The sequence below is a fragment of the Nicotiana attenuata genome, chromosome 6 (assembly GCF_001879085.1).
Source record: "Nicotiana attenuata strain UT chromosome 6, NIATTr2, whole genome shotgun sequence".
NCBI classification, from domain to species: domain Eukaryota; kingdom Viridiplantae; phylum Streptophyta; class Magnoliopsida; order Solanales; family Solanaceae; genus Nicotiana; species Nicotiana attenuata.
Genome location: NC_031994.1, coordinates 4,741,416 through 4,751,175, shown reverse-complemented (window position 1 = coordinate 4,751,175; position 9,760 = coordinate 4,741,416). Strand labels below are relative to the sequence as shown.

Sequence of the window (9,760 nt, the reverse complement as noted above, 5' to 3'; positions counted from 1 at the left end):
TAGAAAAGATTGTTAGCAGGATCTTCGAAGCAAATAGGACCACTTTTGCAGACAATGAGCTTCCTATAGAGGGTACAGATCACAATCGAGCTATTTGTATCACGGTGAAATGCGAAAATTATTTTGTCACCAGGGTGTTGGTTGATAATGGATCCAGTGCAATTATTTGCCCTCTGTCCACTTTGCAAAAGTTGAAGATCGGCACAGAAAGAATCCACATGAACAGTGTAGGTGTTCGAGGTTTTGATGGGGAAGGAAAAGGTTCTACTGGAGATATAATGCTTGAATTGGTGATAGGGCCAGTTGGTTTCCATGTGAAATTTCAAGTGCTAGACGTCGTTGCGGCTAAGGCAGTGCCATCGTCTCTACATCAGCTGGTGAAATTTGAGTGGGACAAACAAGAAATAGTTGTGCGCGGTGAGGAGGATTTATCCTTTTATGAAGATTCATCTGTTCCATTTATTGAGGCTGGAGATGATAAATGACCTTTAGTTTATCAAACTTTCAAAACAATGTCCGTCGAAAAGATTCCTGAAGGAAAATGCATTTCAAGGCCGAGGCTATCACCTTCGATCTGCATGGTAGCTAATGAGATGTTGAAGTATGGTTTTGTGCCGGGTAAAGGTCTGGGCGCATCTTTGCAAGGTATCGTGCAGCCAGTATCTCTACGTGAAAATCTGGGTACATTTGGTTTGGGGTTCAAGCCTACTGGGGATGATGTGAAGAAGGCTACAAAGTTGGAAATAAAAGCATGGTCGCTCTCTAGGCCTATCCCACACATCTTCAGGACTTTTGTCAAGTCAGGGGCAGTGAAGCGTCTGGTGTGAGCAGTTCCAAAGCCTGTGGTTGTCTTTGATGAGGAGTTGATTTGAGAGGGTCCAAAGTCTATTTGATGAAGTGGACACGGTAGAAATTAGGGAAGGTTCTGGTGATGAAGAGGTGCATTTTGTCGGGCCGAATGGAAGCTTATCAATTGGGAAGCCGCTCCTCCCCCTACTCGGAGGGAGTTTTGGTAGTTTGCTTTGTTTTCCTTTCTATTTGGGTCATTCCAGGGTTGTGACCCAGATTTTTACTTTTCGCTTATTTGATGAACAAACCCTGTTATCCTTTCTTTTCAATGAAATGCAATTTCCCTTTTCCATTACTCCTGTTAGTTTTTATTTTTGTTTTCTTTTTATGTTGGTTTCAATGACATGACATGCATGAGGAATCTTCGGCCAAGTTTTAAAAGCCAATCTAATTCTGAAATAATAATCCAAAAATAGAGTGTGATGATGAAGCATAGATTGATGATGATGAGTGGGTCAAAACCCGAGTGGAGCAATTAAGTCTGATTGATGAGAAAAGATTGGCAGCAGTGTGTCATGGCCAGTTGTATCAACAGAGAATGGCAAGAGCATATAATAAGAAGGTGCGTCCACGGAAGTTTGAAGTGGGTCAGCAAGTGTTAAGACGTATCCTTCCACATCAGGATGGGGCCAAAGGCAAGTTCGCCCCAAATTGGCAGGGGCCGTTCATCGTAACTAGAGTGTTGTCCAATGGTGCTTTGTATTTAACAGATATAGAAGGCAAGAGTGTAGAAATGGCTATCAATTCTGATGCGGTCAAGAGATATTATGTATGATTTCTTTGGTTAAATTGTGTTTGTTTGTACTTGGCATGTTCTAAAGATTGGAATGACGAAGGCATTTTGTTCTGCTATCTAAACACTTTATCCTTTGTTACCCATTTGAGCCTTATTTATTTTCTTTCGTACCCCTCTTTTGGAATCAGTAGCGAAATTCAGCAAAGCAGTAAAGAAGAAAAGAGAAGAGAAAAGAAAAGGAAAGAATGGAAAAGAATGAAAAGAAAGAAAAAGAGAGAAAAAAAGACAAAAAGAAGGAAAAGAAAGAAAAAGAAAAAAAAAAGAAAAAGAAAAGGAAAAAGGGAAAGAAAAGAAAAAAGAGAAGTAACAACCACAAAGCAATTCCTATGTCATGAACTACGTTCGACCTGATTCCTTTTAAGGATACGTAGGCAGCCTCACGGTTCGGTCCCATCGAAATAAAAATTCAAAAGTCCCCAAGCAAAGAAACTGGGACAGAAGTTGTGGTTGTTGTAAGAAATCTGATTCCGAAGGTTGTAAATTTGAACTCATTTGAGTTGTTTTGAGCCTTTTTGATATCCTTTCCTTCTAACCCCGTCCAAAGCCCATATTACTGTAACACTCCTCAAATTTATAAAGTTTCGAGACACGCTAATTATAGAATTAAATTATTATTATTATTATTTTAATCTTTCCTATAGTGAAAATATATATATACACTTAAACAATTGGATATACAATTAGAGGAATATTAATAATTTTTAATGTTAGAAATTACTAAAAGTATGTATAATAAAACACTACTTAAGTCAAAAGAAAAAAGAAAAAAAAAACAAGAAAGAAAAGGGGAAGCACGTGCCAAGTGCCCATAAAGGGCTGTTGGAATAATAGCCTCATAGAGGCGTGACTACTTTACAAAAGCAAACAGAATGTTCATTCTGTTTGCTCGAGAAACAGAGGCACCAACTAATCACGCAGGGCAACGAAAAATTCTAGGGTTCTTCATAACTCACTTATTTTTTTACTCAGGTATATAAATTTTCTATTCTCAATTACCCTACAGTAGTAATAGGTAAGAGATGAATAGTTAATTCCCTTCTTTCTCCATATCAAACAATAAATTTCATGTTTAGGTGTGAAACTTTAAAATTGATTAAAATGCACTGGTTGTTGTAGAATCGATTGTTTGANTAAAATAGGCTAAAGTTACAATTGTATGTAATTTTGGCTTTTAAAAATACCAAATAAAATTGTAAAAATATACAAAAATCACCTTAACTATATTTTGGTGTAAGTATGAGAATGAATTTTCCAAGGATAAAGCCCAGGAGTTGGAGGGGAAGTTATCCGCTATTGGTGCTTGGAGGAGTAGTGGAGACGCGGGCACTATATGGTCGACGACAGCGAACCTTGTGAGGGAGGCGGCGAGAGAGGTGCTAGGTGTATCGAAGGGTTTTTCTGGTAGGCATCAAGGAGACTGGTGGTGGAATGACACAGTCCAAGGCAAAGTGGAGGCGAAGAAGGTAGCGTACGCGAAGTTAGCAGGGAGCACAAGCGAGGAGGAGAGGAGTGCGAATAGAGAGAGGTACAAAGTGGCTAGGAAGGAGGCAAAGCTGGCGGTCACGGAGGCTAAGAATGCAGCGTTTAGCCGTCTATACGAGGAATTAGGGGAGAAAGGCGGGGAAAGGAAGTTGTTTCGGCTGGCTAAAGCGAGGGAGGGGAAGGCCCGGGATCTGGATCAAGTAAGGTGCATCAAAGACGAGGATGGTAGAGTATTGATGGGAGAGCCCCAGATCAAGCAGATATGGGAGACGTACTTTTATGGTCTTCTGAACGAGGAGGGGGACCGGATATAGCGCTAGGGGACTTGGGGCATTCGGAGAGTCTACGAGATTTTAGGTATTGGAGGCGCATTAAGGTGGAGGAGGTCGTGGGGGCGTTGCGTAAGATGAGTAGGGGTAGAGCAACCGGGCCAGATGAGATTCCGGTTGAGTTTTGGAAGTGTGTGGCTAGAGCAGGATTGGAATGGTGGACTGGGTTGTTCAATGGAATTTTTAGGACGAAGAGGATGCCTGATGAATGGAGGTCGAGTACAGTGGTACCGTTGTACAAGAACAAAGGTGATATCCAGTGTTGTAACAATTATAGGGGTATCAAGTTACTTAGCCATACAATGAAAGTCTGGGAGAGGGTGGTGGAGGTGAGGGTAAGGAAGACGACGTCTATATCCGACAATCAGTTTGGGTTCATGTCAGGACGCTCCACTATGGAAGCTATCCACCTTATTAGGAGGTTGGTGGAATAGTACAGGGATAAGAAGAAGGATCTGCATATGGTGTTTAGTGACTTGGAGAAAGCGTATGATAAGGTTCCTAGGGAGGTGCTCTGGAGATGTCTTGAGGCGAAGGGCGTGCCGGTAGCCTACATACAAGCGATCAAGGACATGTATGATGGAGCTAAGACTAAGGTTCGGATGGTGGGAGGCGACTCGGAGCATTTCCCGGTTGTTATGGGATTACACCAAGGCTCAGCGCTTAGCCCGTTCTTATTTGCCTTGGTGATGGATGCTTTGACACACCATATTCAAGGGGAGGTGCCATGGTATATGTTGTTTGCTGACGACATAGTTCTAATTGACGAGATGAGGGCCAGTGCTAACGAGAGATTGGAGGTTTGGAGACAGACTCTCGAGTCTAAGGGTTTCAAATTGAGCAGGTCTAAGACAGAGTACCTGGAATGCAAGTTTAGCACTGAGTCGAGGGATGTAGGCGGGGACGTGAGGCTTGGGCCACATGTCATCCCCAAGAGAGATAGCTTCAGGTACCTTAGGTCGATGATTCAGGGGGACGGAGAGATCGACGAGGACGTCACCCACCGCATAGGGGCGGGCTGGATGAAATGGAGTCTTGCATCTGGAGTCTTGTATGACAAGAAAGTGCCATCGATGCTCAAAGGAAAGTTTTATAGAGCTGTAGTTAGACCGGCCACGTTGTATGGGGCAGAGTGCTGGCCGGTTAAGAACTCCCATATCCAGAGGATAAAAGTAGCAGAGATGCGGATGCTGAGGTGGATGTGCAAGCACACTAGGATAGACAAGATTAGGAATGAAGATATTCGGAAGAAGGTGGGCGTCGCCCCTGAGGATGACAAGATGCGGGAGGCGAGGCTCAGATGGTTCGGGCACGTGCAGAGGAGAAGCCCGAATGCACCGGTGAGGAGGTGTGAGCGGTTGGCCGTGGTGGGTACGAGGAGAGGTAGAGGGAGACCTAAGAAGAATTGGGGAGAGGTGATCAGGCAGGACATGGCACGACTGCTCATTTCCGAGGACATGGCCCTTGATAGGAAGGCCTGGAGGTCAAGCATTAGGGTTGTAGGATAGGGGGAGTAAAGCTTTCCATACTTCATTCCGGGGGCGAGGCGGGGTTGGATTTGGATTGGCCTTAGATGGCTTACAATTTATGTGGGACCCACACTATTCTTGTTGTTTGTATTAGCCCCGGTCTTTAGATTATGGTTACTGTTATTGCATGTCATTCATCTTTCAGTTTTTATGTTTCTGTTACTATTACGATTTCTACTGGAGTTACTAATGAATTCTCTCCTCTTGCTTTTTCTTACTTCATTTTCGTCTTCCTGAGTCGAGGGTCTATTGGAAATAGCCTCTCTGCCCCTATCGGGGCAGGGGTAAGGTCTGCGTACACATTACCCTCCCTAGACCCCACTATGTGGGATTTTACTAGGTAGTTGTTGTTGTTGTTGTTGTTATGAGAATGAAATAAACTATTCACCAAGGTTGATAGTTTTGGGAATAGTTACTGATTTTTGTATTGCTAAAATGGACAATAAATTGATTTTAAAAATCTTTAAAATTTATGAAAAATACCAAAACACTTGGGCATGCTTATATATGCATATATATGTTATTTTGAAAGTATTTTGTATATGAAAAAAAATACGTATGGAAAAATTGGGTATCAACATTATTTATTACAACTTAGAAGTAGTGCTAGAATTATTGGTTTTGAGCAATTTTCTACGGTGTTAAATAATTTTTCATTGAAATTCTCACGTTCAAACTCTTGTGTGATTCAGGTGTATGCCTAGAGATTCTTCGAGGACTAGTGAACTGCTTGAAGGACTCTCAGACCCCGAGAAAACATTCAGGGCATTAAACCGTGCCAACAAGAGGAACAAACAATCACAACAAACACACCAACTTGAAATTGAAATGGGTGATGTAGATAACGTCAACGGAAACATTAGGGATGATCAAGATGACCCAAACATCAGAGTGGTGGCACCTCTTGTGGCAGAAGCTGCACTTTATGATTGGGCACAGCCAACAACTGATAACCTGGCCACCGCCATTGCTGTGCCCCCAATACAAGCGGAGACATTCCAGATCACCAACAACATACTGCATCTTCTGCAGAATAAGGGATTGTTCTCCGGGTCACACATTGAAGACCCTCAACAACACCTGACAAATTTTCTGTCGATTTGTGTGACCCAAAGGCAGCCAAATGTGACCTCAGAAGCCATGAAGCTGTTACTGTTCCCTTTCTATGTGACTGGGGAGCTCAGACTTGGCTAAATTCGCTCCCAATAAATTCCATTGTCACTTGGGAGGAATTAGTCAAGTAGTTCCTGAACAAGTTTTACCCGCCCAACAAGAGAACAAGACAGATTGATGAGATATTGCAGTACAAGCAGCATTCTACTGAGACCTTGCAGGAAACTTGGGAAATATTCAAATGGATACTAGTGAAGTGTCCCCACCATGGTATTCCAGACCAGATGCTCGGCCAAAGATTTTACATTGGGTTAGCAGACAATTTAAAAGCTAATGTAGATGCTTCAGCTAGGGATGCATTTTTGAGCAAGACATTCATAGAGTGTAAAATCCTTCTTCACAAGATGTCCTAAAATTTGGGGTGGACGACGAGAGGTACGACCCTGGCACTAATAGTGCATTCAGTTCCTCTTGACCCAAATAATTCACATGTAGAGAACATAGCCACACTGATGACTCAGATGAGTATATTGGCAAAAAAGATTGATGAGATGGGTACAAAGCAAGTGCATATCGTTGACACAACAAATGGAGGACTGTGTACACCTTGCATTAATCAGTCTTATGTGTGTTCATGGAGTGGAGAAGGTGACAACCAAGGGATAAGAGAGGATATGAATTATGTCAACAATTTTGGAGGTCAGAGACAAGGAGGACAACAATGGAGACCAGCACCCAATCAGCAGTACAAACCGAACATGCCACAACCTGGAGGTATGCAGCCCCAAGGCCAAATGGTGCCATATCAGAGACAACAGGGCTATCCACAGCAGAACCAGTAACAATTGACATATCAGCCACCTCCTCAGCAACATGATGGCAACATGGTAGAAATTGAGGGTATGCTGCAACAACTCATTGGAACAAATGGTAAGATGCAGGAAAAGTTGGCAGTGCATGACTCAGCCATAAAGAATATTGAAACTCAACTAAGGCAGCTTTCCATGGCCTTAAATAACCGCCACCAGGAAACATTTCCAGCCGACACGAACATTAACCCCAAGGAGTACAACCCGAATCAGTTGATGGCAGTAAGTCTTCGGAATGGGAGAGATTAAGACAGGGAGCAAGAAGTTTCTCAATCCAGAAGAGAGACTACGCCAGCTACTCCAGTTCCGTTAGATATAGATGAATCAGCAGAACTCACTGAAGTGGTGGTTAAACAGGATCAGGTTGATAAGGGTAAGGCCAAAGAGAATGAACAAGCTGCAGAACAGGTGGTACCTTTTGTGCCACAAAACCCCAACAAAGAGAAGCTAGCAAGCAGTGAACAAAGGGTGCTACCTGCACCAATCCCTCAGAGACTAGCAAAACAAAAGAAAGAAGATCAATACAGGAAATTCATGGAGATGCTTTGTCAAATTCAATTTGAATATTCCTCTGATAGATGCTTTGAGGGAAATGCAGGCTATGCAAAGATGATGAAGGACCTGATGTCATGAAAATTTGATTTTTAGGACCTATCCACAGTAACTCTGACACAGACCTGTAGTGCAGTAGTGACAAGACCCATGGCTCAAAAGATGTCTGATCCAGGTAGCTTCACTATTCCATGTACTATTGGGAGTTATGCTTTTGCAAAAGCATTGTGTGACTTAGGAGCCAACATAAACTTGATGCTGCAATATACACAAAGCTGGGCATTGGCAGAGCTAGATCGACTTTGATGCTGTTGCAGCTGGCTGACCGCACGGTTAAAAGGCCGACGAGGATTCTTGATGATGCGCTGATACAAGTGGGAAAGTTTGTATTCCCTGCAGACTTTGTTATTTTGGCCTGCCAGGTAGATGAAGAGATACATATCATTCTGGGGAGGCCATTCTTAGCCACTGGGAGAGCATTGATTAATTGTAAAAATGAGAAGTTAAAAATGAGGTTGAATGATGAAGAAGTGATATTCACCATTCAACAATCTATGACGAGACCCAGTGAATATGCAAATTGCTCACTAGTGGAAGCTGTGGATGTGATCCTGCATGAAGATGATGAGATCCTGAATGCTAAAGATCTATTGGGAGCGTGCTTGACAAATTTAGAGGAGTTGGATGGTGAAGAGTTGACAGAATGGGTCATGGCACTCGAAAGCCAAGGATTCTGGAAGAGGGAACCTCAGTTCGAGTCCCCTGAGTTAGAAAAGAGAGCTACACCACCTGCAAAACCATCCATAGAGGAACCACCCCAACTGGAGTTGAAACCGCTTCCAGCCCACCTCAGGTATGCTTTCTTGGGTCCCAATTCTACTTTGCCTGTTATTATTATCTGGTTTGCTAGTTGTGCAGGTAGAACAATTATTGCAGGTGTTGCAGGAATGCAAAATTGCCATTGGGTGGTCCATGGAATACATAAAGGGTATCAGCCCGGCCTTATGTATGCACAAGATTCGCCTGGAAGAAGGGAGCAAACCTTCCAGGGAACATCAACCAAGGCTGAACCCGAATATGAAAGAGGTAGTGAAGAAGGATGTCACGACCCAATTTAGGATGATGACCGGCACCTAGGAGCAAGTGCCCCCAAGTAAGCCTCATCGGTATTTTACAGAAAATCGGACAGAGTTTCCCCTGTTTTTGAACTATCCCAAACATTTCCCTGTCTCAAATTAGCAACCAAACATCCTAATATCATACCAAATAATTGACAACTTGTCAATTAACCAATACAAGTCTCCACCATAACTAAATCACCAAGTAACTACTAAAAATACTAATTTATCTCCAACATTGATAAATGAGAACGATATTCAACATAAGACTATAATAACAAAAGAATACTCATGAAACTAAATTAATGACTATGGAGCGACTCTAAGAGTTCAAAGAAAAGAGTATAACAATATAATAAAATCTCCGCTCACACGAACAAGTGCGAGGCTCACCAAGAACTATCAACCTGTGCGCTCTAATTAGCGAAATCCTCGCCCGCGTCAACTGCTGTCTCTGTAAAAGAAAATTAGCGGGGAATGAGTCGCTAGCTCAGTGAGTAATAACACTTAACCACAATCGTTTTTATTTGGGGACAAGTCAGAAAACATGCTAGTATCTCAAACAGAAAATAACATAAAAATTCCCTTTCAGAAACTACAAATAATTTTCAGTCTCATCATGTTTTTCTTGTAGTATAATACAATTAACAATTCAGTAATAAGCTCGGTAACCACTGTATAATATCAATATTCACATTTTCGGAGGTCTCAATGAACGGATGTTGTAATCGGTATATCTGTGGACTTCTTTGCAAGAAGTCATATATAACGGTAGTCCCTACTCGAGGGAAATCGGTTACGGTATGCTAGTTCTACCTTCCCACTAGCGAGGGCTATAACGGTAATCGGTAAATACAAGGTGCACTAGGTCTAACGAACCCACTGTTAGCTACAGGATCCTTCAAAGTCTACTCCCATTTATACTTGTCTCTGTATCCGTATATACTTATAGGAAAATATTTTAAAACCATAATGGGCATTTCGGTTCTTATCAAATCATGTAATTTCATTTCGATAACAGTAATTTCAAGTAACGGTAGAACATATCTAGTGACAACAAGAATATTTAAAACAACGGTAATCATCTCAAATAACTATTTCGGTATCATATCGAGTAAAAGAC

At 42.2% G+C, this 9,760-nt stretch overlaps 1 pseudogene; it reads left to right on the top strand.

Moving 5' to 3' along the window:
* Positions 513-4,937, top strand: LOC109227593 (annotated as a pseudogene).